Below are 26,155 nucleotides of genomic sequence, written 5' to 3' on the forward strand. Positions count from 1 at the left end.
TCAAGGAGGAGCAGTGGCTGGCCAAGACTTTAAGCTCTGCAGCAGAGCAGTCTGAGTGTCCAAATTAGCTCCTTCTTCCACTTCAGGTGTAACATTTTACTTTTCTGTCATATCTCATTGTAAATCCAGGTGAACACAGGGGTTTAAATATTTTCATCACATGCACTAGCACAGGACTATCCTTCTTTTTGCTTAATCTGGGTGGTTTTTTCCCCCTAGAATTGTTTATTTCATAGTCAACTTCCAATATAATTTGTATCTTGTTTTGCACCACTCTAAATCATTTCATTAATGAAAGAAAAAAAAAAGTCATTATGAAGCAAATACAGAAAATACGGAGAGCTAATCCTTCCCTTATATTGCAAGGATTAAATAAACAGGAATATCAGCAGAAAGTATTCCAGACACGTTGGGCTGCCATAAAATTTAGTAGGTGAACTGTTCATTTACATATTCCCCAAATGCAATGGGATGACACTTTTGAAATTAAAACCTGATGATACAAATGGCATTTAAAGTTCGTTTAATATTATTTGTTAAAATTTCGCTGACAAATCTGTCATATGTGAGGCAGATCCTATTACTAGGAGGAGAAAAAAAAAAAAAAAAGCAATTGAAATCCAAACCCACCCCAACACTGAAGGGTCTATTAAGACAGTAGATGAGAATTTGCATTATCAAATAATCCTAACAGGAGAATTTATAAATGGAAATGTAAACTGTGCAGGGTTTTAAATGTTAATTCATCCCCATAAGTAGTTTCATAAACAGACTGAGTGTTTCTCCTGGAGACAAGGCAGGGATGTTTCCCTGGGGGATTGGGAGTGCCCAAACACAGCAGTTTGTGAAGAACAGAGCTGGAGGCACCTGGGATTGGGGCTGAGGCAGTGCAGGTGAGTGAACAGTGCAGGTGAGTGACAGTGCAGGTGAGTGAACAGTGCAGGTGAGTGAGCAGTGCAGGTGAGTGACTGTGCAGGTGAGTGAGCAGTGCAGGTGAGTGACAGTGCAGGTGAGTGACAGTGCAGGTGAGTGACTGTGCAGGTGAGTGACAGTGCAGGTGAGTGACAGTGCAGGTGAGTGACTGTGCAGGTGAGTGACAGTGCAGGTGAGTGACAGTGCAGGCTCTGTCTGTGCACTGGCTCCAGCCCCAGCCCTGGTTTTGGCATTTCTCTGCCCCTTTCCCACCCATTCCTGAATATCCCACACACCTGCACAGCACCATTCCCCAGATCCTACACCCCAGGCAAATCCTGAATTCCTACAGAGCAGTGACCCCATCCCTTGGCCTGAAACTTGGAATATTATCTCACTGGCCAAAAACAGCCAGAGGAAAACTCTTTTATCCTGTTTGAATGACAGGTGGCTCATGCACTGCTTAAAAGCAAGTAGATATTTGGATTTCTTTTTGTTTGTTTATTTATTTTCCCCTCATATAAATATGGAAGGGAAGCATTGCAGGTGAAACGGTGCATGGAGATTAATCTGGTTCATAGCCCTCATAAATATTAACAGGCTGGTAAATTTGTAACCTTATTTCTTTGTCCCTCTGCTCTCATCTCCTCCAAGCTATTTCCACCAGAGAAGGTTAAATAAGTTGTTAATTGAGACCATGGAAAAAGGGAAGGTGTTCATGCAAAGCCAGTTCATGCAGGGGTGGGATCAAAGCTTTCCTTCTTTCCTTCCTCCCTTCCCTTCCCTTCCCTTCCCTTCCCTTCCCTTCCCTTCCCTTCCCTTCCCTTCCCTTCCCTTCCCTTCCCTTCCCTTCCCTTCCCTTCCCTTCCCTTCCCTTCCCTTCCCAACAGAATTTTTCTCTTCTCTCCCCTTCCAACACTTCCACCACATGAACAGCCAGCTGGGGAATGAACAGACACTTTCATTTGCACTTTAATAAAATGTGTATGGGGGAAAAGAGTGGAGGCAGATTAAAGATTAAAGCAACAGGCCTGCAACAGGCAGGCTGCTTCCCCTGCCTCTCCAAGCTCCCTGCTCCAACGTCTTCTGCAAAAAAAAAAAAAAAAAAAAAGCTGCAGAAACGTTCAGGGTTTCATTTCACACTCATCTCCTGGGTCATGGGGGGATGTTCTCCTCACATAGTCCCAGTGGTGAGCAGGGAGGGGATGCTCAGCACCCCAGACACAGCACAGGATGCTCACAAGCAGGATGGGACTACAAAAAAAATCTGAAGCTGCAGCTTGGGTTGTGTCTACTCTTCCCAATCCATGTGGGGCTGGGCCAAACTCTGAGCTGGAGTCCTCCAGCCAGAAGAGAGTGAGAGGCAGAGACACGAGGCACACACACAATTTAGGAAAGGACTGTTTCTCCAGTAATTAACATTTGTGTCCTGCCGTTTCTATTTCCTGTGTCCGTGTTTTTCCATCCAGCAGCACAAATGATGTGAGTTTGAAAGCAATCATGCCATTTTCTGTTAGCTGATCTTTTAATGCCTAGGGTTTTACGAAAGATGGCACCCTATATTTTTGTGTTTACATGGATCATTGCTGAATTGGAACTCATCCTGTTTTCATGAAAGGATTCCTCCCTTTTTGGCAGAGCAAACGAGTTTGTTTTCAAATCTAGCCTATGTGAAAGATCATGTGGCCATGAAGGAAATCTTGAATCTGTTCCAAGTGGTGAGTCTCATGAAGGCAGATTTCTACCAAAACCTCTAACACTTGCAGTTTCAGATATTTTCAGTAGGAAAAACCCTCAGCTTGGCGAAATTTCACAGAGGAGACATATTTCACTGACATGAGCTTTCCTGAAAGACAAAATTGTGGATCACATAGAAAGGAAGGAAAGGGGAGAAAAAGCAGCTGAAACTTTATACAACATTGCCATTGATCAGCTGCCCTGAAAAGCAGCCACTGCTGGGGAGAGCAGAGAGCCAAAACTGCAGAGATGCATCAGGTGAGGATGCAGATGGGGACTGGGAGAGGCATCCAAAATCAGAGGAGCAGAGGAAAATGGTGCTGGATTTGGACCGTGGCTCTGGCTTTTAACAGGATATTGGGTAGAACATCTGCACTCCTCTTCCTCAGTGGGGATGGATTGCACACCCCAGCAGAGTCCTGTGCCCCTGCTGTGTGACACCCTCTGGACTGAGTCCCCTTAATCCCTCCCAGACAATCCATTTCCTGAGGGCTCTCCAGGAGCGTGCAGCTCGGGCAGTAATTGTCCTGTCACACCTCAGACACGGAAAATCCAGAGGCAAAGCTGGAAAGCCATTAATGTTTAACATCCAGGGAATCTGCTGCCTGTCAGGAGCCCCCATCAGCCTGAGCCTGGCAGGCAGAACGTGTTAAAAACATCTCAGGAGGCACTGACAGCACCAGGCTCTCCCTGCTCCCCTCCTGTTCTGCTGCAGAACCCTGTGGAAAGGGCACAGCCAGGTCCAGGCAGCCTCAGGCTCCTTTGGGTTTGGGAAAATGGGAGATGCAGGGAGATCTTTGAGCCAGACCCAGCTGGTGATGCACAGCAAATGCTCCTGGCTGCTCCCAGGGATGCTGCTCCCAGCAGAGACAGGCTGGGACCAATCCTGAACAGAGAGATTGATTTATGGCTCAACCAAACCAGCAGAGGAAGGGTTCCCAAAGCAAATAATTGATTTTGCTTTGTTAGTGGTGGCAGAAGTGTGGCTTTGAGCCTGGGGTGAACTGCTCCTGCTTCTGGAATAGCCATGGGACAACTGGAGGAGCCTGAGGGACATCTGTCCCTCTCCCAGGGCACACCCAGGACAGCAGGAATGTTGTCCCAGCTCTTTCCAGCCGTGTTGCCTGGCTCAGAAGGGTTTCTGACACAGGACACAAAACCTCTTGAGGAGAACCAAGCCTGGAAGAAATATCAAAACCCTTAAAATTAAACAGCCCCAAAGGCCCTCCTGCCTTATGCTCATGTTCCAGTGCTTAGCCCGGTCATACACTGAGATTTCAGTTCCTTTTTTCATTTCTGATCCCTTTCAGTTTCTCGTGGAGGAATCATTTCCCTGAGCCCTGAAGACCTTCATTAAACCCGCTGACAACAACTTGGCTTCTCTGAGTTTCTTCTTGCAGCTCCTTAATCTGCTAATCCCCAAAATTCTTCAAAGTGCAGGTTGGAAACCACTGACCCTGCAGCATTTTGGGGTGTGTGTCACCCCAGCAGCGGCCTTAAAACTGCTTCCCCTGCACTAGGGGGTGGGAAATGTGCTATGGATCCACATTCCTGCACGGAATTTCCCAGTCCCGTGTGCGAGTGAGTAAGGAAAGGAAACAAGCAGGGAGTCAGGGGCTGAGATGTGGATTTAGTGGTGCTGATGGTTCTCTGATGGGTGTTTAAATAGCCCCGTTTAGCTGTGGAGGTGTTGGCTGTGTCTCATTCCAAGGAAGATGATGCTGCTGTGCCTCAGTAAAGTGTTTTATGAGCTCTGCTGGAAGATCAGCTAATGCCAGGCTCGTGTGGAGCGACACTGATTTGATAGCACCCTGTTCTTGAAGGAAAACCCTGTGTTTGTTCCACGTAGGAAGAAATCTTTCTCCAGCAGCCTGCAAAACAACATGTTCCTTCACCTCCTGGCTTTTAATACCCATCAAAAAAAAAAGTTTACTGGCAGAGAAACAACCACCAGCAGCTCCTGAAGTGTTCAGAAACTGCATCAGGAAGGGTCTTAAAGGGGCTGGGAGTGCAGCAGAGCCATCCTGCCTCTGCCAACTTGTAAGCATCCGAATTTCTGGCAAGAACAACAACAAAAAGAATAATAAAAGGGGCTGGGCAGGGGCTGTGAAGTGCAGAGACCTTCCCGTGGCTCCAGAAGCACGGATTCCCATCCAGAAGGAGCCATTGATCCCCGTGACTAATGGGGGCTTTAAGGAGGAGAGCGTGCCAGATCAATATGCAATCCACAGTACATGAATCACTCCAGCTTTGCCAATTTATTCGCCTCCAAATCAAATGGATGAACAAAAGATAAATACACAGCCGTGGGGAGGCCGGGCTGGGGGGGCCGAGGAAGGCAGGTGGGGAGGCAGAATCTCAGAAGGGATAATTAACTGGCTTTTATCATTCTAACAAAGCATTAAGCCAGTAAATCTATGGAAATGGGAATACTCCAGAGGGTCGTTACTGGCATAAAGCAGAAGCTCTGGAAAACTGCTTGTCTTGTCCAAGAGGCTTGGGTTGAGGAGAGGAAAGCTCTGACACTGTCCCTATATCCAGCCAGGACAGCATCCCACATTCCCATGCTGGAGATTCCCCTTCCCACTGCCCTCTCAGAGCTCCTCCAGGCTGGGGGAAAGATGGAGGTGCAAAAAACCCGAGTAAATTTAATTCAAAAGAGGAGAAAACTGATATCCTGTGAGGATGGCACAAGAGAAAATGATAATTTTCTCCCTTTGGAGTGAGCAGAGCCCAGCACCAGAGCTGCTGCCCAGCCTGGCACAGGGAGAGATTCCCCTGAGAGGTTCTGGGTGCAGAGATCACAGGGTCCCACACACCCAGGTCCTGCAGACATCCCTCAGCGTGCTCACATTGCACCAAACAGAGAGAGAAAAAAGCGTGGGGCAGAAAACTATTTTTTCTGACTGGCAGAAATCTGTCTCAAATTGAAGCAAAAAGTCGATGTGTTGCCAATTTTCCCCAGATGACCAGTAGAAATACAGTTTAGATTGGGTTATTCCTTTCCTCCAATAACTTTAGATTGTTCCATTTTGATTTTAAGCTTTAGGGTATTTTAAAGCATTCAAGTTTAAACTTCAAGTGAAAGGGTAAATTTTGACTCAGACTTTCCCAGACTTTATGTCCTGATTGCATGAGACTGGGGTGCCTTGATAATTTCAAACCGTGTTTTTCCAACCCAGAAAATTCCTCGTGAACGCTTCCAAATCTTGTATAGCTCTGCTACAACAAATGAGCACTTTTCAGTGGAGGACAAAAATGCATCTTGGGGAAAAAAATTGCCACTGTGTCTGCCTGTCAGAGGCAATCTCATGCTCACCATTCTCCTTCCAGTTCTCTCCTGCTTCTTAATCTCTCCTCATTCCCAAATGCAACATGGGAGAGATTTGGGACAGATTTGGGACAGATTTAGGACAGATTCCCACCCTCTGCCATAGAAACAACCCTTCCCTGTGCCCCAGCTGAAGGCAGTGTATTTTGGCATGGGAAGGGCATTAAAACCATCAGTTCTTTCAAAGGCCCAGCCGAAATTTACAGGGATAACCTCAGGTGTGACTTCAGCCTCCCCAGTGTTTGCTCTCATCTCCCATCCCCTACAGCAGGATTTTCTCCCTTCTCCACAGCCTCAGCGTGGCACATCCCTCTCACCTGCCCTCCTCTTCGTAATTCCAGCTGGGAATTGCTGCAGGAAGAGGGGTTTTGTTGGGGCAGGAAGAGGGGTTTTGTTGGGGCAGGAAGAGGGGTTTTGTTGGGGCAGGAAGAGGGGTTTTGTTGGGGCAGGAAGAGGGGCTGTGCTGCCAGAGGTGGTTTTTCATTTCCCCATGCACAGCGATGCTATCGTGGCTCTCACAGTGTGCTGGGCACGTGTCTTATCTGCCTGCCCGTGGAAAAGCAATATCAATTTGGTGGCGTTGAGGGCTGCAGTGAGAACAATGAGCTGTGCATTGTTAAACAAGGCACCAGCCCTGTGCTGTACAAGTGGAACAAGTGTAATCGCTGACACAGGCTCTGAGCATAATTACAACTCACCAGCAGGCACAGAAACCTTCCCTGCCTCCCTCCCTCGCCTGGGCTGTCCTGTATTTTATAGATCCTGTGTCCTCAGAGAGAGGAAACAGCCCCAGGCTGCCCCAGGGGAGGTTCAGTTTGGACGTCAGGAGGAATTTCTTCATGGAAAGGCTGCCCAAAGGGGGATTGGAGTGCCAATCCCTGGAGGTGTTCAAGGAATTAGGGGATGTGGCACTCAGGGGATCAGTCACAGCTTGGGCTCAATGATGCTGGAGGTTTTTTCCAACCTCAGTGATTCTGTGATATCTCAGAGCCTTTGAGAAAAGCCTCACTAATCCCACAGAGCAGCTCTCTCACCTGCCTTCAGCTGATTTTAAAATGGAGAAGGGTCATTGCTTGGACCCTCGGTGACAGCACAAGGCACCCCTGTGTTCCTCCAGAGCAACCCCACCACCTGACACAGAGAGTGGGCTGCCCCATCCTTCCACCTGAACACGCCTGAATTTTATTTTATTTTTTTTTTTAAAGCAAATCCTAAAGCTCTGAAGTCTAATTGCTTCTCTTAGCAGCCAGATTCACATAATGACTCCAGTGTTTTGCCACGCTGAATAGCAGCTGTGTATCAGTAATATCTCTGGAGCAAGGTCAACTGCTCTGCAATAAAACTCCATCCTGCCTTTCATATCCCATCAGCACAATCAGAGAATTGGACTCTTCTCCGAATACCAAATGCAGCAGCAAACTCCAGAAGGAGCTTCCTGGGAGAGTGACAGCTCTGCTGGGTGAGCCAGCACTGGATGCACATCCCTGATGCTGCAGTGCTGCTGTTGTTATCCCCAGCCCTTGCTCAGGGCTGTTTCCAGCCTCACTGCAGCCAGGTGAGGCTACAGTCTCCATAGATCTCGTGGTTAACATGGCCAGGCAGGCAGAGAGCTCACCCTGGCCCCAATGTGCACAGGAATTGATGGTAAAATCCATTTCCCCACAGCTTTTCACCCTGATCTCCCAAAACCACTCTCCCCCTCCATCCTGTCCCCTGCCCAAGCCTGCCACACCAATCCCTCCTCCGTGTGTGCACTTGAATTTGTTCCTGCTTTCATCCCTCTTTGAAAAGCAAAGGAATAACAGAGTTAAAAAATCCATTTCAACAGGTTTTCCTTTCCTCCTCCCCCTTAAATAGATATTCATAAACCTCGTGCCTGTTTTCCCATGGCTAATTAGCAGTGCAGATAATAATGGTTTTATGGAGTTAGCATGCATCAGTGTCTCTGCTAACTGGGTTAATTACACAGTGGATGGGCATTTGTTGAAGGGAGGATGGTGAGGATGAGTCTCTTTTTTCCCAGCAGGGCTCAGGAACCTGCATTTTCCTGTATTTTCCAGACAGTGCCACCAGTTTTCACAATAATTCTAATTTTTTTTTAAATAATTCTGATTTTCCAACAGTTTTCCCCCAAGCTCTAGTGCCACCAGCAGTTGTTCTGGCTGCCAGCTGTGTCCCCAGCCCTGGGTGGCTCACACCAACAGTGGGTGAGGTGTTTCACACCAGTGACAATGTCTCTGTCCCAGATGCCCCTTTCTCCCACGAACTGCTAAATTTTTGGTCAGTGAAGGGCTCTGAGCATTAAGCACCTGAAGACAAATATACAAATGAATTTTAGATAGGTAGGGACACCAGGAAAAAAAGGGAATTCAAGGCCAGCCTTCAAGGGGTTAAGAGCATCTGGCAGAGGAGAGAAAGGAGAGATGAATTCTCAGGCTCGAGAGCAATTTCAGAATCCACTCAAGCTTCATGCCACTCTGTGAAATCTCAGTGCACCTCAACTAGATCAGAAATTGGTTTACATTCCCTGCTTTGTGTTTATGAGTTTGTAAAAGCTGATTTATTTTAGTCCATTGTTACTCCAGGATATTATAGCAAAGGCATCTATTGGGAGGAGAGCTAGGGCTCATTATAAAGTTGCTTAAACAAAGTCACTGCTATCAGGAAATCTGGATCAGAGTATTTGATTTTCATTGCACTGCAAGGAGATGCTTTGGCATCAGAGTTAACCAAGGCCTGGCAGCTGATGGGGGAGAGTAGAGCTGTGGTCAGATGCAGTCAGTAGAAAAATTACTTTTCACTTCTCAGAGGACACAATTTCACCTGGAGGGTTTCATTTCTTACTCCGTTCCACACTTGCACAGTGGCTGTGATTCCTCTTTTACTCTCACTTCTGGAAAAAAAACACCAAGGCTGGGTGTGCCCCCACAAAAAAAAATTCTTATTTTAACCATAAATGTGGAAGGTTTTGCCCTTCCTGTAGAGCTTCACATCCCCATGCCAGGCCCTGCTTCTCACTCTGGAAGGCCAAAGGACCCATCCTTCTGCTGAAAATGGGATATTTCACCCCACTCTTCACCTCCTCATTGTCCCCAGTCCCAACCCCTTGGCATCCCCTCTGCTCCCTCCTTCCCTAATGTTTTTCCCATGTCTTACTCAAGGAGTTCATGAGCAAAACCCAACTGTGGGACAATTTGAAAGCAATTTTGCAGCTGCCTCGGGATCAGAGGCAAAGCTCCTATCAGGGACGTTCACTTTGGAGCCACAGAAATAATTATCTCTGCTTGTAGGGAGAGAGAGATGGGGGAAAAAATAGAAAAATACCCCACAGTGAGCACTGCCCAGATTGCTCCTGCCTGCATTTCTGAGTTGCCATCGAATAGTCTTGGCTGTGTTTTGCCCAGGACACCTGGAAGAAGATTCCTCTGAAGAAGCAGAGGCTGGAAACTCCTCCAGGCACAAGTGGAGTGCATTCCTTTACCCAGTGCACTGGGGAAACCTCAACAACTCCTCTGACACCTCAGCAGCTTCACTCGGCTGATCTCAGCAGTGAGTTTGCACCAGAAGGAAGTGAGTTAGAAAATAATGGCATTCCACACATCCATTGCTGTGAATCATTACTCACAGGTTCATATAAAAGAGACTTCTCACACAGGCAGACTGTGATAGGACAACGGGGAGCAGTTTTAAACCGAAAGAGGAGAGATTTACATCAGATGTTGGGAAGAAATTCTTCCCTGGCACGGGTTACCCAGAGAAGCTGTGGCTTCCCCATCCCTGGCAGTGTCCAAGGCCAGGTTTTCATCCTGGGATTCCATGATTTCCTCAGTTATTCTTAATAATTACTCAGAATCTCTGAACCCTCTGGGGAAGGACTGTGTTTTCACAGCACTTGTCTCTGCTCTCAGCTGGCTTTAGTTGGTGGCACAATGAACTGAAGAAATCCTTAAAAACTGCCCTGACACATTAAAAACTCTTCTCTGAAAGCAGAGTGAAAAATAACACTCTCCTCAACAGAGCTAAACCCAAATGCAGGCACTTTTAAAACTTCCTTTATAACTTTCTGATCCAGATCTGAAAATTGGCTGTCAGATCAAGGCAACAAATCGCAGCTCTGCCCTTCCTGCCTTAATTCCATGCCAGGATCAGCGTCCCTGCTGGAACTGCAGGAGGAATGAATAAACAGCTCTTGCCTTCAAACCCTGCACCCTGCACCTTTTCCTCCAGAGATAATCGCACATGCTCTCGGTTTAATAGCTGATTCTGGAGGAGATTAAAGCTGAAAGGAATAGGCCACATATGAGGAGTTTTTATCCATAGGTGGGAGACATTTCCAAGGCAGCCACACAGGCTGGAGGAGTGGACAAAATTTCCTCTGTCACTTGAAAAAAAAAAAGTGGCTTCTTAAAGCAGGTCTGGATCAAAACCCTGGGGATTTTAAGTCTTGCTGGGGCAGTGTGTGACACCCTGCCAGCCTCAGAGCCCCTTGCCAAGGGTCATCCTCAGACAGGGATACTATTCAGATTCATTCTTCATTTCTTATTCAGGGAAAAAAATCCCGATTTAAGGATTCCTGACCCTCGGCTGGTGAATGAGGCATGAGTGAAAGCAGTGGCACTGTGGCTGGGTACCCCTGACACCTCCCTGATCCTCTTGTTGGGTCAAACGAGTTCTGCAGCTCTTTGAGACTCCAAATCCCCAGAAATAAATCCTCCTAAAGAGACCAACTATGCCTAAGCTGGCTCTCCAAGTGCCAGCTCCAAGCTCTGGGATGTAATAGAGAGAAGACAAACTGTGCACCCATTAGCACCACATCAATATCATTTAAAGCCCCATTCTGAGGAGGGCCTGGCAGCCCTCTGAATGCATTTCATTTCCCTGTGTCTCTGAGTGGACATAAATAATTGTGCAGAGCTGGCCCTTCCCACCCCATCCTCCCCAGCCAGACGGATTATCTCTTGTTCTTTCCCCAGATTTGGCTCTGGGATGCAAACACCGTTTATGGCCACTGATTGTTGGAAAGGCCAAGTGTATAATGTACCATAAAATGAGATTTTAATACTCAGTGGGAGATCTGAGCAGCTCTGTTTTGTCACAGCAGCCTCTGTTCCCACACTTGAGTGATCCCCAGCTCTTGGAGCTTCCCACTGGGCTCAGGAGAACCTGGAGTGGGAGCACTGATGCAGCGTGGGCTCAATGATTCTGTTTTCTGCTGTTGTTTTTACCACTTTGTCTTCAGATTTTTGCCTTGCAAGGGCTGCCCTTGATCCTAATCCTAGCTCAGACTGGCAGGAACTCTCTGTGCAGAGGACAGGCCATGAGATGAAGGAAAGTTCCCCAAATATGGATGGCAGGCTCAGCTCTGGATAGTTTCTCCCACAAAGCCAAGCTGAAGGATCAGTTTTATCCTCCCAAAGTTGGGAAACCAGCAAAGCTGAGCCTGGGGAGCAGACTGCAAGCTGAGGAGAGGAAAATCTATCATGAATTAATCACAATAGGGCATCTTTCCTCAGCCTCCTATAAAACTCCAGTGTGATAATTTAGTGGTGAGAATATCCTCTAATGAGCTTCGAGGAAACTGCAGTTGTCTTAATGGGCTTCTTAATGAAGAATCATTTAGGATTTTATTAACACTGAGGAAAAACACATGGTGTTTGGTAGCTGTTTGGAGCTGGGTGAACATGAATAATTGCTTCAAATGCTCAAACACAAGCACTCTAATGGGCCCCACTTTGGTGCTTGAAGGATATCACAGTTTGGGCCTTTGAGAAGAGTATCCAGCAAGAAGATTTTATGTTGGTTCCTGAAACAGAATTTCCAGCTCTGTGGCAAGTGCCATTGGTGCCATATGGATCCCAGATGTTCTCACAAGTGAGGAGAGAGTGAGGAGCCAGGGGAAACCACCAGTGGGTCTCAGCTTTGAATCTCATCCTGGGTTTGCTGCAGGTTCATCCAAAGAGCAGCGTTTGCCAAGTGATGCTGGTTTTTTGTTTTGATCTCATGGTTGAAGTCCTGACACCACTTAAACTTCAAGCAAGGTCCTGATGCACCAGTTGAGGTGGACCAGGAGAGCTGGGAGAGGAGAAGTTGTCATTTCCCACCACAATTTACCCAATTAATGGGCAATTTGTTCTGTGGGCATCAAATATCAGCAGTTGGAATTAATAAAGCCAAGAGTTTCATGCTCTGCAGCCCTTCTGTGTGGGATTTGTTCACTGCAGAAAGGCTGAGCTTGCCTGTAGACCCCAGTTCCAAATGCCAGCAGCTCATGGGAAAGATTTCCTTCTAGTTCTGAGAATGGCTTCAGATGAAGATAATTCCATTTAGCCTATTGTGAGCAGGCAATTATGCAAGCAGGGATCCTGCAAGAAGCAGAAGAGGTGCTAAGACAGGGAATAAAGAGCTTATTTTTCCTTTTCCTAGGCCTAGGTTTGCTGGGGGAGTTTTCTGCCAACTTTCTCTGATATATCCCTCCATCCCTGTGCCCTGTGGGAGCACCAGGCACCTTCCAGCCTCTGCACCTCCATCAGGAGAACTGGTGCTGGATCTCTCCTTGATCCAAAAAATAAAAAAAGGCTTTCCCTAATTTTAAGCTTCCTAAAGGACATCTAAACCTGTCCCTAAGAGACCAGCAGTGGAGAAAGACAGAAACAGCCATGAAATTACTGCCTTAATCTACCTCTGCTGCTTACTGTGCAATGCCAAGGCCAGCAGTAACCACACAATTAGAGAGTTAATTAAATGGGTATCTGTGCCCTTAAACATAAAACACAGTCAGGAGGTACCTGCAGCATTCGTTGGGTTTCAGAGAAACAAAGAAGGCAAAAAAAAAAAAAAAAAGGAAGAATGGAAAAATTTTGGATTAAGATAAAGGAAGGAAGGGATGTTCATTTTCTTTCCTGATGCTCCACTTTGATAGATGCCAGGAGCTGAACTCTAGTTTAAACAAGCTCTTGTTTTTCCAAGATTTGTGCCTCAGTGCAGTAGGAGCAGCAAGGGAGGGGTTTTTGCCAAATTCAATAGAATCAGTCAATAATGTTTCATTAACACAGAGGCTGCATCACAAGCTTTTAAGTGTGGACACAGTGCTCACAATTTATTTTCAAGCTAGATTTATTCTTCTGCTACAGCTGGCAGTAAAATAAATGGCAATATTACCATTATAATTAATCTCTAACCTTGAAATTCTAGTAATGATTGGAAAAAAAAAAAAAGTCAGCTATCTTTGAGGGAGAATGTTCTGGGGAGGTATCATATGCAGGTGGATTTATTCCACATTCAATTAAAACATGAACACTTCTGTTACTCCATCAGCTTTGATTTGCCAACATCTTGCTCTGGTTTCACTGCAAGCAGAAATTAGGTTCTTGTGTTTCTAATGGAGTCAGCACCAGATTAAAAGAGTATTTACCCAAATAGTTCACGAGTGCTTTGGGCTGCATTTGAATGGCTCCTAATTCACAGCAATTTGAGGACGGCATTCCCCGCCGTTTATCTGGATTATGGAATATATATAACACATAATATCTGCCTGAAACCAGCAGGTTCTGCCACAGAGGAGCTGTGGATCGTGCATGGCTGAGTTACCTCCCCTTTTTATCTGCTCCAAGCACCCTCCTCCACTCCCTTGGCTTCCCCTGGCCAAATTAACAATCACCACTCAGCACAGGAGGTTTTTCCAGCCACAGAAGATGCAGCTACTGCTCCACAGCACACAGAGGCTGCGATTGGCATTGATTAAAGAAATAAGAGTAACAATCTGTTAAAATAGGGTGGCAAAAAAGAAAAAACAAAACAGCTGTCCCAGGCACATGGGAAGATTTGAGTCATTCTCTGTGCTGGGAAAGAACGTGGAGCCTTGAGAGTGATTGAGACAGTTTTGAAATTAGGAAATTAGACATTATTTAAGCTTCCACTCTCTCTGTTGGTAATTAATCTGGATTCACTGCTATACTGAGATTCACTGGAGATGCTCCTCTCTGGTTATTCCTGTTTGGGCTTCCAAGGGATGTTCACCCATCCATTGGGGTGTGAGAGCTTGATTCATTTTTGGCTCAATTCCCTGCTGTCATGCCTAAGTGATGGACAATGCACCTGGACACCAGTGCAGAATAACGACACCAACTCTGGATCCAGCAAAAAAAAAACCAAAACCAAACTTTGGAAAACGCTGCCAAATAAACCCTCAGAAAGGGAAAGTGATGAAAATATAAATGACTAGAAAGAGATAAGAGACAAAGGGCCTAAACATGCCCAAGGAGAGAGGAAATGAAAATTGGGAAGTGGTGTTCAGTGGGTTTAAATGAACTCCCTGATTATCACAGATTGGCACGGCTGATGAGCTGCCTCCCTGGATGCTGCTGGGAGGAGCTCAGCTCCAACACTCCTCAGGCAGAGCCCTGCCAGTGTTTTTCAGAGTTAAAATTGTTGAAAGTGGGTTTGTTTCCCCCATCAGCATGTGCTGATCTCTTTCTACCTCATCTCCAGACACATCAAAAGAGGCAGGGACAGAATTTAGAAAGACAGGTCATTTTTGGGCCAGCATGATGATCTCTTAGATGCCATCAGGTTTGCAGACATGTCTGTGTGCTGTGCTGTTAGGTTTCCTTAGGAACGAGTTCCTTAGACATGGACAGGTTCTCCCATCCTACAAGGGAGAATTTATGGAAGTAGAGAAAGTTGTTTTAAATTATTCAATATAAATGTAAATAGGAGAAAGGGTTCCTTTGAATAAATTGTGGTTTTTATGCTCTGCCCTGGAAAAGTGGGCAGCAGGTTAGGATCTGCCTGCAAAATCGAAGGCAGTATTTTTCTTAGTGGTTGATGCAAATAACATAAATATGCTTTACATTTTAGAAGGAAGCTTATGAAATATTAAAGCCAAATTCCCAGGTCCCATCTCCTATTGAAATGGAGTGCTCTTGAGGGAGGCTGGAGGATGGCACAGGAAGGCTGAGGTGTGTGTGCAAGGCAGGGAAAACAAAGTATGGAAAGGGCTGGCTGGGAAGGGAGATGTTTATACAGAGGGAGAGATGGCCAGGGGGAAGGAGGGATGAAAAGAAAATTTGTAATGTTTGTGTGTCCCAGGAGAGGCTCCCCCTCTCCCAGGCCCCATGTGTGTGGCAGGGAGTGGATTCTCTCAAGGGACAACAACAAAAAAAGGAGCAGGCCATGGAAGTCCCTTGAATTATTCAGTGCTCATAAATTACCTCTCTTTGTCACTGCCTGTTTTATTTCAGGGGAGGAATGAGGAGATGGGATATGACCAAGAGCCCTGATGGTGTGCAGGTCCATGCCTTGTTCAGGCAGGGTGAGAACCAAGAATACAATTTTTCAGATTTCACCACTTTTCCATAGCGGGGAACTCATTTCTTTACATCCAGAGAATTCAATTCATCACAAAATAAAGCAAAAAAGTGAAGGGCAACTCTCTAGCAAGGGGTGGGAAAACCAGATGCTCTCAGAGCTCACAGCCTGCTCCTTTCTTCCTTCACACCACAGCCCCAGGGATCTCCCACAGCATTCCAGAAACTCTCTATCCCATGGGATGAAGGAGTTCAAGCAGCATTCCTGGCACAGACACCACGGAATGCTCCGTGTCAGTTTGTGCTTGGAGCACAGCAAGGACTGGGAAAGGTGGTTTTGGAGGGAATTGGAAAGTGAGAAGTTCTTGGACCCAGCTTTGCCTTGTTCTAGGAAAACACACCAAGAAATAACCATCAGCTCTGCACTCTAGGGCACTGTCAGCCCTAAGGCACCACTGTTTGTTTTATATTTCTGATTGTTCCACCTCTATCTGAGATCAGCAATAAAAAATCCAGGCCCTGGGGTGACCAGAGGAAGAGCAGGATGGAACACAAGGAGTGAGGTGTCTGCAGCACTGGTCCATCCCAGCAAAGGCACATCCCTGGGTGCAGCACACAGCTCAGAGACAGGCAGGGACACTCAGAGCCTGTGTGAGCCCACAAACAGAGCACAGGTCAATTAAATCAGTGGCTGGGGACCAAGGGGGTGGCAGCTGGCAGGGACAGGAGGGTAATCACCAGCTGCAGCAGGGAGCTGCAGCAATCCCTGCTCCGGTGCTGTTTGATTATCAGCCTGTGCTGCCCCCAGGGAGCAGCCCCATGAAAAATGCAGGAGAGTGGCTGCGTGTGAGACTCCATAAACATCATTCCTGAAAGGCACAGGGCAAAGGGCTGTTTGTGCAAGGGGCCAGAGCAAAGGCACCAGGTGAGCCAGCGAGGATGGAGCCCAGAGCACGGGGAAAGGCTCTGGGAAAGGGGAACATCCTTTGCATTGATCCCAACAGGAAGGGGTGGATGGGATGGGATAATGGGATGGGACAGGCACATGTGCCTGGGGAGAGATAGAGCTACAGAGCATGCAGAGAATTCTACACATAGGTATGTGTGGAAGTATATATACATTTCTATATCTATATATGTGGAATATATACATATATATATGTGTGGAATGTATATATACATTTATATTTTTATTTAAATCTATATATGGTGCATCTGTGAGTGAAATGCCAGTGACACAGGGCTCTTCAGTGACCTCAGACAGTGCAAGCTGGCTGTCCCCAAGGGCCCTGTGGCACATGGGAGCCAGGAACAGAGATGAGCCATGGCACTGCCCTGCAGCTGAGGCAGAAGGCCACACACACTCTTCTTTAACATGCCTGCAGCAAACAACCCAGCTTCTATTTTGTCTGATTTATTTTCTTCCTTCCCTCTTGAGATAGGCAGCATGACCACTTCAGATATTTCTGGGGCTAAATATGGAATGCAGCAAGAGGCAAGCAAAATCAGGGTTTAAACATCTGCCTTCCTTGGCTGGATGGGTCTGGGAAATCTGAAAAACTCTTTTGAAAGACAGACAGGAGATCGATTTCATCACTGCAGTGATGTCCCTTAGCAGGTCGCTTTTCTCCAAGGAGATCTGATTCCTAAAGTTTATACATTTCTGAAACACCTTTTTTCTTTTTTTTTTTACTGCACCCACCTATAGCACTGCCAATACTATAGTATTGTATACAGAAAGGAAAAGAGGGAAAGCAAAAAGGATATTATTTAACTTCTCATTAGGCCATCTGACAGTAAATATGGACCTGCTATGAACATTTTCATGACATACAGCACTCCTGGAGCATTTTAAGCAACACCCCCCAAAAGAAGCCATCAGTCTGATCCCCTTGAATTGATGAATGCTGGGTCATGGCTGGAAGCTGTGTTTGTATTTACCTGCAGGGCTGGGGATCCCAGCAATGCAATCATTTGCTTGAGTTCCCCAGGCAAAGGTGGATAATACGTGGCTGTAAACAGTAATGGATAGAGAAATATTGGTGTGGAGAATAAGTGGCAGAGAAAACACACAGGGATGGCTCCAGGATGTGCAGTGAAGGAAGGGAGCAGGAAGGGAAGGGCTCACCTGGATCAGAACAACACAGCTGGCCATGCACTTTTTTAGGTGTGGGCTTCCCAGCCAGGATTCTGGGAATCCTGGGGGGATTTACTTTCATTAAATCCCAGAGGGATTAAATTTCCCCCTTGCTCCTGCAGAAAATCACCTTGCTCCTTTTGCCATCCTCCACCCTCGCAGCCACCTCTCCCTGCCACGAGCACGCTCTGAACGCTGGGTTCATCTCAATGAAAACCAAACACCTGACACAATAAATGCAGAAACCTCAAGGAAATTGTGATGCTTCCCTGCACTGGGAGCAGGAAAAAACCTCTCTCCCCACCTGGGATGTGCTGGAACTGCCCCCGTGCCTGGCTGGATGCAAGGAGTGCATCACGAGGATCCTGCTGCCAGCTGGATGCTGGTGTTGCCACCGGCTCAGCACCAATTATTTATGAAAGGAAATAGAAACAAAACTGCTTGACATTTGAAAAGAAATCATTACCACACACTTGTGGCGAATCAGAGCTGGAGTGCTTTAAAGTTCCATGTCCCAGTGCTTAATTAGAGACGAGGCAGTTTATGTTTAGCTCTCATGAAAAATTTAACCCCCCGGCTGCTTTGCCTGCTTCCAGCCAAGCCCTGCTGCTGGTCCAGCCCCTTCCACTTCAGCAGGGCCCAGGGACATCAATCCCAGCCCCGGGGATGCTCAGGGGAGGTGTGGCAGCAGTTTCAGGCCCCACGGGGATGGTTTGGGGTCGAATCCATCAGAGCAGGACCCTGGTGCAGTGTGTGGGGATCTCAGTGAAGCTTTTCCCCTTCTCCCTGTGCCAGGAAAATCCTTGGTACATCAGCTCTGTAGTGTCACCATCCTCCCCAGGGCAGGAGCAGCTTTAGCTAAACCTGCCTTGTTTGGTTGTTTGGTTTTTTTTTTCCCTTATTTTTACAAAACACACCTCCACGGATGGGGCTGAAAAGATATTTTTCTTTATTTTGCTCTCTCTCTGGCAGACCTGCTTGGCTCACAGGACAGCAGTTAGAGCCTACTCCTTATTTCGGGGGTCTGCTCTCAGCTGGAGATGACACTGCTCACCTCCATCCCTCACCCTTAAAACAGATGTAGCAGGTGTAGCATGAAGATAAATAGACTGAGCAGCACAAACTGCTCAGATAATGGGATCTGTGAAAGCTTCCACAGCCAACTATCATTGTAGCTACAGCTGAATTTCCCTAATCTAGACAAACCCCTGCTTCCCTGTCCTTCAAACAGCAGTTTCATTTGCATTAAAAAAAAAAAAATAAAAATCCTTCCAAGATGATGTGGATTGCAATTTTTTTTCCCCCCATCATGCTTTACAAGATATAAACATTGAGTCTTCTGTTTAAACGTAGCCTCTGGGTAGGGATTCCTGGGAAATTGAGAAGCAGGCCATTTTTCAGATAAATGATTTACACAGAAGATGCTATGGATGACCTGATGCTGACCTGTTTGAATTAATTCCAGCATTTGAGCTTCCATTTCTATTAAAACTCCATTTACCAGGAAAGTGAAAAGGTAATTATCGTCCCCAGTTTTAAATCACTCCACTGCTGAATTATTAAAGGGAAGAATTAAAAATAATCAGGCTTTTTCATTATACTTCATAGAGAGGAAATTAAAGGTGTAAGAATGTATTTTTTTGCTTGAATTTAAGTATTCATTTCTGAGATTTATGTAGAAATAGAAATTATTCTCTCTGCGTGCCCAGCTCATTCTCTTTATGAAGACACACAGACTCACACATGGGGAGAAGGCAAAAAGTAAAAGCCCTCTTGTAAAACGAAAAAAAGAAAAAAAAAGAATAGAAGGAAGAAGGGATTTAACATGAAGAAGTATAGGAGAGCGTTTTGCATTTTAATACCCTTTTTTCTGCACAATTACACCTCTGAGTGATCCAGCAGAGGGAGATTAAGCTGCTACTAATTTCAGATATACAGTTGTAAAATGCTAGGTTAGTTCTTATCAGGAGATGTAAGAAAATCCGACAGTGTCAGGCAGCAGGAGAGAGCTGATTGCTTCTGATGTCTGCAAACTCAGCGAGAGGCTGCAGCAGGATCTGAGCATTCCAGGGACGTGCCTGCTCCCAGGGAAAGGGATCATAACTCGGCACAAACCCTCCCTCCACAAATCCCAGCCCTTGGGAACTTTGCAGAGTGAAAATAGGCTGGGAACGGTGGATCAGGAGAGCTCACACCTAGCCAGCTCCCTGGAAAAGGAATTGCAGCAGGAAAAGCCAACCTGGTGCCTGGATTTCTGGATTTCAGAGTTGAACCAGGGAATCTAGGCCAGCCAACATCTGTCCCTGGCAAAGTAATCAGAAAAGCTGATATATGATTCAATTGATAAAGAATTAAAGGGCAGAAATATAATTAACATCAGTCAACATGGTTTTATGGAAAATAGGTCTTGTCAGTCAAATCTGATTTCATTCTTTGATGAGATTACAAGTTTGGTTGATAAGGGTAACTGCAAAGATATAATATATTTAGCTGTTGTAAGATGTTTGACTTTGTATCTCACAACCTTCTGATTAAAAAATTAGTGTTATATGATATCAGTGAAGCACGTGGTAAATGGATTAACAATCCTGTATCTGATGGAAGGGGCCGTCCATGGAGGAGAGAACACGGGAGAGAGAGAAAAAGAGAGGCACAAGTGGAGCTTTAACACATTTCCAGCCTTGCACTCAATTCCCCTCAATAATCTTGATATGAAGAATTAAATTAATCCTAATGAAATTTGCAGGAAGCCCGAAGATCTGAGGAGAGGAATATGGAAAAAAAAAAAAAAAAAGGGAGGGGAGAGATTTCTCCAGGAGTGAACAGGAATTCACTGTGTGTGTGGACAGGGCTTTCCCTGGAAAAACCAAAGGCAGATGCAGAGTAGGCTGAGAGCACTGATCCATCCTCCCCGGAGAGTGGCAGAGAGAGCTCAATCCGTTCCGTTTATCAGAGATTGAGAAGTGACTTGACTAGAGCAGATAAAAGCCTTTGTGGGGAGACAATAGCAGGTACTAAAGGCCTCGTTAATCTGGAGGAAAAAAAAAAAAAAAAAGAGGCAGCCCAATGACATCGAGATGAAGCCAAAGAAATTCAAATGAGAAATTAGGCTCAAATACCTGACTGAAATGTGATTAAATACCAAAAACTGCTCAAATTCTCAAGCTCCAGACACATTTAGTGCTTTATGAAAGGGCTGCTGAAACAACAAAACTGATTTTAACCCAGAAACAAGAGAAGATTTAACTTGATAAGCCTTTACTGTCCTGCTCAGTGCCCAAAAATCTCCCAAAGTCTTCCCTTTTTACCACAGAACTTTGACTACCAGATCTCCCGGGCAATGGATTTATTATCCCTTTAACTGCCTGAAAAGAACTTACAGCCCTTTTAATAATACCTTACATCTCTCCGGGGTTTTCCCTTTTAGGATCTCAAAGAGCTCTGCAAATAACTATTATTCCTCATGTTCCCACACCTGGTCTTTTTTCCCATCACACAGATCCGGGAAGAGGCTGAGATGACACGATTTGCTCTGTGTTGTACATGGTATCAGCTGGTTTTTGATACTAGATGAGAACATGGAGACATTTTCCATCTCTGCTCTGCTTCTTTTGCCTCCAACATCCATCCATCCATCAGCTGGGTGGAAATTTTGATTAAAAATTAGGCAAAGATGCCTTTGGATAAAGCAGAAACACAGTTTTGAAGCACTGTTAGAAAGGAACACCTTCATTTTTCATTTTAAGTCAGAACATGACTTTTATACTATTATCTTCTCGAGGCAAAACTGGAAAGAAATATTGCAGTGGCCCCAAAACAATGTTTCTTCCAAAAAAAATTACATTTCACAGGAAAAAGGAGAACTGGATTTTAATTCAGAGTAAGAAAGCAGACATCCCAAGTTTGGATGGATACTGGAGGCAGAGACAGACAAGTCAGCAAATAGGTCAGTAGGTAAACAGGGGATGGATTGTACTGTAAATGGATTAATAAATATGCAAGGAGATAAAACAGAGGCACCTTTCCATTTCCCTGCCCTCCCTTCCCACCACGAGAATCTGTAATGAATTAGGGGGAAACGCTGCTGAGGTGTCAGAACAATTTCTATTAAGGGTAATTTTCTAATGAAAAGGTTATAAGAGACTGTGTCAGAGCTAATCAAAATTCAATCTCCCCGTCACCAAACAGCACAATCCTGCTCCAGCAAGTCTGCCTTGGAGGGCTGTACAGAGTGAGGAATGGAACCCCAATCCAGGGCTCCCATGATCCTCACCAGAGCACAGGGAGAAGGAATATTTCACTCCTCAGCAAGCCATGCTCTCTCAGGGATGAGTTTTCCCGTGCCTCCGGCGTTTCCCTTAAATTATCCCTCTCATTCCTTCCCGTCCCTCCTTCCCTCCCACCCTTCCTCTGCTCCCTGTCTTTCCCGAGCCACCAGAGAGGACTGGAGACAGGATTACTTATTGATAGCAACAGCCACCCTGCTAAATCCAGTCAGGGCTGCTGGCTAATCCCTTTAATGAGTTGGTTTAGCCCTGGCAGCCGAGCTAACCTGCATGTTTAACTCCATGTTCAACTCCCCAGCTCTCCCTTCACTTCAGAGGCTGCTCAGGAGATTGGCCTCAGCCCTAAAGAATTGTTTTATTCCTCTAGCAATATGGAAAACAACCTCAGAGAGCCCCACATTTATGCCTCTCCAGCACCAAGAGCTGGAATAAGATTGGTGGGAAGATCCCTCTCCATCAACTACCATTTGAGAAATGCTATTATGGCATCCAAGAAGACAATCTGGAAAGGTGCTGCCTGTTTCCCATCCAGTTTGTGTTTCCCTGCCATCCTTGCTGGCAGGAATAAAGGTTTTTTTCCTCCCTTTCCTTATTAAGATAAAACTGTCACCAGCTTCCCCATTCCACTGGTTTGTTGGGACTTTCAAAGGCTGGAACTGTATTAAATATTCAGACTACTCCTTTTGGCTACATTTCAGAGCCTGTATCCCTCCCTTTAATTGCTCTGTCAAGAACAGATGAAAGTTTGATACCAAGGCTTTGACTGGGAAAAACTCAAACACTCTGGGCTCTGCTGTTTTATTTATTTAAAGAGGAAATATCAGGAATGCTCTGCTTAAATTAGGCTCTATGCAATTGCTAAGGACTTCTTTTCTCATTTGTTCTTTTATGCATCCTTCCATTAACTCCTTTCTCTGCTATTTTCTGTTATGCTGAATTATATTCATGGACTCTCCTTTATCTCTTTCTCTCTCTCTCTTTTTTGTCACCCAGTGCACAACTCCTCAAACACCTCTTCCATAGCAGTACCATGCCCTATAATCTCGCAGGAATGCAGATGGAGATTTCCATCCAAGGAGAAACCTCCCTGGGGCATTGCTCCACCAGCAAGGTGGCAGAAAGCAGAATTTGGAGACAACTTGGCTGCCAGAGATGAAACAACCACAACATCCTCTGCAGGGCTTCAAAGGCTGATTCTGATTCATATGCACCCAACAGAAGCTCCTTAATCTGCACCACATCAGTACAGTCCTAGGCCCAACTCGCTGAACAGGCTGAGCCCTCAACCATGTCCCCAGGGCTCTCTCCCTCTTTTTGCCTCTCCTGAGCATCTTTGTTCTTGCTCTGAGCACTGCTCAATTCTCCAGAAGTTTTCCACACACAAATTCAGCTCACTCCTGTTGCAGGCTGCAGCTGGAAGGAGATTTTTGTTTGTTTGGGATTTTTTTTTATTTTTTTTTTTTACTTTTGCTTTTTCCTTCTCTCTGAGGTCTGGAGAGGGTGGGTGAGCACATCTGTGCCAGGATCAGGGGACAAGGACAGCCCCCATCCCCGTGTGGCAAACAGCAGCCAGCTGTGCTGCCCTCCTGCTTCCTTTGATGTAATTAACATCCCTTCCTCAGTGCCTGCAATCACCCCGGCTCTGCTTCAATCATCCTCTCCCAGCAATGAGCATTCCTTGTCATTAGGGCCTTAAAAACCTCCATTATGAACATGTAAATGGGATGCAGCGAGGAGGGAAATATTTTACTACTCCAATTTCCTGTTGTGCCATTGCCAGCAAGTCAGGATATTATTGCTGAGCATCTCCAAGCTGCTACAGGACCAGACCCACGTTGTGCCTGCAACCAGAGTCTGACAAAGCAGCAATATCAAGGTTTTCCAGCTTTTTCCTTTGAGGAAATAGTGGAGATAGATAGAGGGAAGCAAAGGAGAACCTGATCTGCTTCCCTGGCCCAACAAGCAGCACAGTCTCGAGGTAAAAGCAGGAAACTGAGCCATATTTATAGCACAGAAAGTGAAATCTCAGTTTCTCTGGCGGCATCATTTAAGGATTTTGATGTCCTCAGATTTTCCTGCATTAACAGGGCCAGCAGGTCCCTTCATCAGCTGGTACCTACCACAGGCACTTGGATCTGCTGGATTCTGCCAGATTCCTTCTCAGGCCTGGCCAAGCATTGTCTCTCCTTCTCTCAGGGAGAGCAGGGTCTCGTATTCCAGAGGGATACTGGCCTGTCCTTCCCTTCTCCACACTGTGCACACAAGAAAACCCCACCCTGACTCCCCTGCACAGTCTGTCTCCCATGGAGGCAGCAGCCAGGTGCTGCTGAGGCTCCTTCAAACAGGAATTGTTCCCCTCAATAACATTTCCAATGCAAATACCAGTTGTGTTTACAGGCACACAGGCTCAGAGGGAAGTACAGGGGAGAGTTTATCCTCCATCTCCAAAAAAAAAGCTGTGTGAAGCTCATAGTTTTGTCCTTTTTACAGGTTTTGTTCTTTTCCCTCCTGTGTTTGTGTTTGTTGTAGGGTACAAGGGACACTGATCCCATCTCTCCAGACAGGTTTTCCACCTCATGCATACAAAGGTCTCTGCAAGCAGAACCCACTGAATACACACAAAATATTTCTCCCCAAGTTGCCTAACAAACCCCTAAAGGCAGAACCTGCAGCCAAGGTGCAGAGGAGAGATAGCAAATCAGGCACTACAGTGCTTTCAACTGCAATTTCCCTGTCCTAGCTCCTGATAACGTGCTGCTGAGACCTCTTCCATTTCTCAGTTCCACTCTAGCATGTGGATTTGGCACTCATGAACTTTTTAATTTCATAAACCACCGGTGCTTTGCCTTCCCTTTTGCACCCCTGTGCCTTCTTGGAGCTCTTTAAGCCAGGTGCAGCCACCTGATAATTCCCTGTAATGCAATCACAGGGCCTCAGTGCCAGGACTGAACTGAGCTGAGCTACAGCCTCCACTCAAGGACACCACTGCTGATAAAAGAGCTGGAACTTGAACCAACATCACACAAACCCCCTGATTTTCCTGCTCCTCACATTAACATCCTCGTGGCTGACAAAATCCTGCTTGCCTGCATTTCCCAGGCTCCACACATCTCTTCTCCAAGCATATGGATACAAAAATAAAAGCCTTTGGCTTGCTGATGGGTGGTTTATATCCTCTGTGCCCCTGAGGAAAGGGCACACACTGCTGGTGCCTTCCTCGAGGAAAAATCCCACCCCTGTTTTTGCACTCAAGTCATCAGGACCAGAACAAGGCAGTGGTGCTCATCCAGTTAAAGGGGGAAAGGCAGGGAAGTTAAGAGAGGTTAAACAGACTTATGAACACTCTCAGCCTTTTGTGCAAGACCCTGTGCTTAGGGGCAGCCCACATCAGATTAAATCCTCTTTAAGAACAGCTCTGGCTTTGGCCCTGGACCTTTCTGTTTGTTCCCTTGGAGACAAGCCCTGAGAGCTTCTCTAAGAGCCCTGAGTGTTCTCATTTCCTGCCTCAGCTGCCATCCACACTGACCAGTGGCCAAGCTGGGGATGGACAGGGCAGGATAAAACAAGGCCATGGAGTCCTGCAGCAGAAATACTCCTGTGTTAGCAGCTTGCACCTGCATGCAGGCACAAATTGTGGTTTGTGTGCTCCATGGCTGGTCAGGGTATTTCTCTGTTGGGATCAAAAGCCTGATCTGGATGTGCACAAACAGCTCAGGATTCCTGACACCGGGCCAGCTTGCAGGGAAGTGGAATTTATAGGGGAACACATCCACTTGCCCACAGAGCTGGTGCAAAACTGTCCCATCCTAGGATAACTCAGGCAGAATTTAACACTCACACTTTCTTATTTATGTCTCCATCCTGTGATCTTAAAGTAAAACCAACCTTTTTCAAGAGTTCCCATTGACTGCAAGGGACAATCCATGCCTGTTTTTAATCACAGCAATGCCCTTTCCTGCTGCCTTCCCCAAATAACTTTATTTTCTCCTCAATCAGAAATTAAAGTTTTATGGGAGAAGTACATCTCACTGCCTCTTGATGCTCAAGTATCTGATTAAAGCTGAGTTTAAAAGCAATAGATATCCAGTCCTGTCTTTCTCTGGCCTCAGCTCAGGGGTTAGGAGTTATGATGCAGGAATAGAAATACTTAATAACAAGAGGAAGATTTCAACCAGTTGTAGAGCTAAAACATCCGAATTTCAGTGCTAATTAAGGGTTTCAAGGAGGTTTACTCTTAAATAGTGATGAATGAATGGGGAGTGGATGAGGGAGGAGCAGAGACATTCATGTATGAGTGGGAATTAATAGTTGTAAAGATGAAATTTGGCTTTGTTTTGTGGTTAGGGCTGGGATATGACAAGACTGCCATCAGAATCTGGATTATTTCAGCCTGTGCTGTGTAAGACTGGCCAATATTCTGAATTCCCTTTTGTTTCACTTATTTGGG

The sequence above is a fragment of the Sturnus vulgaris genome, chromosome 23, assembly GCF_052056855.1.
Source record: "Sturnus vulgaris isolate bStuVul1 chromosome 23, bStuVul1.hap1, whole genome shotgun sequence".
In the NCBI taxonomy this organism is placed as follows: Eukaryota; Metazoa; Chordata; class Aves; order Passeriformes; family Sturnidae; genus Sturnus; species Sturnus vulgaris.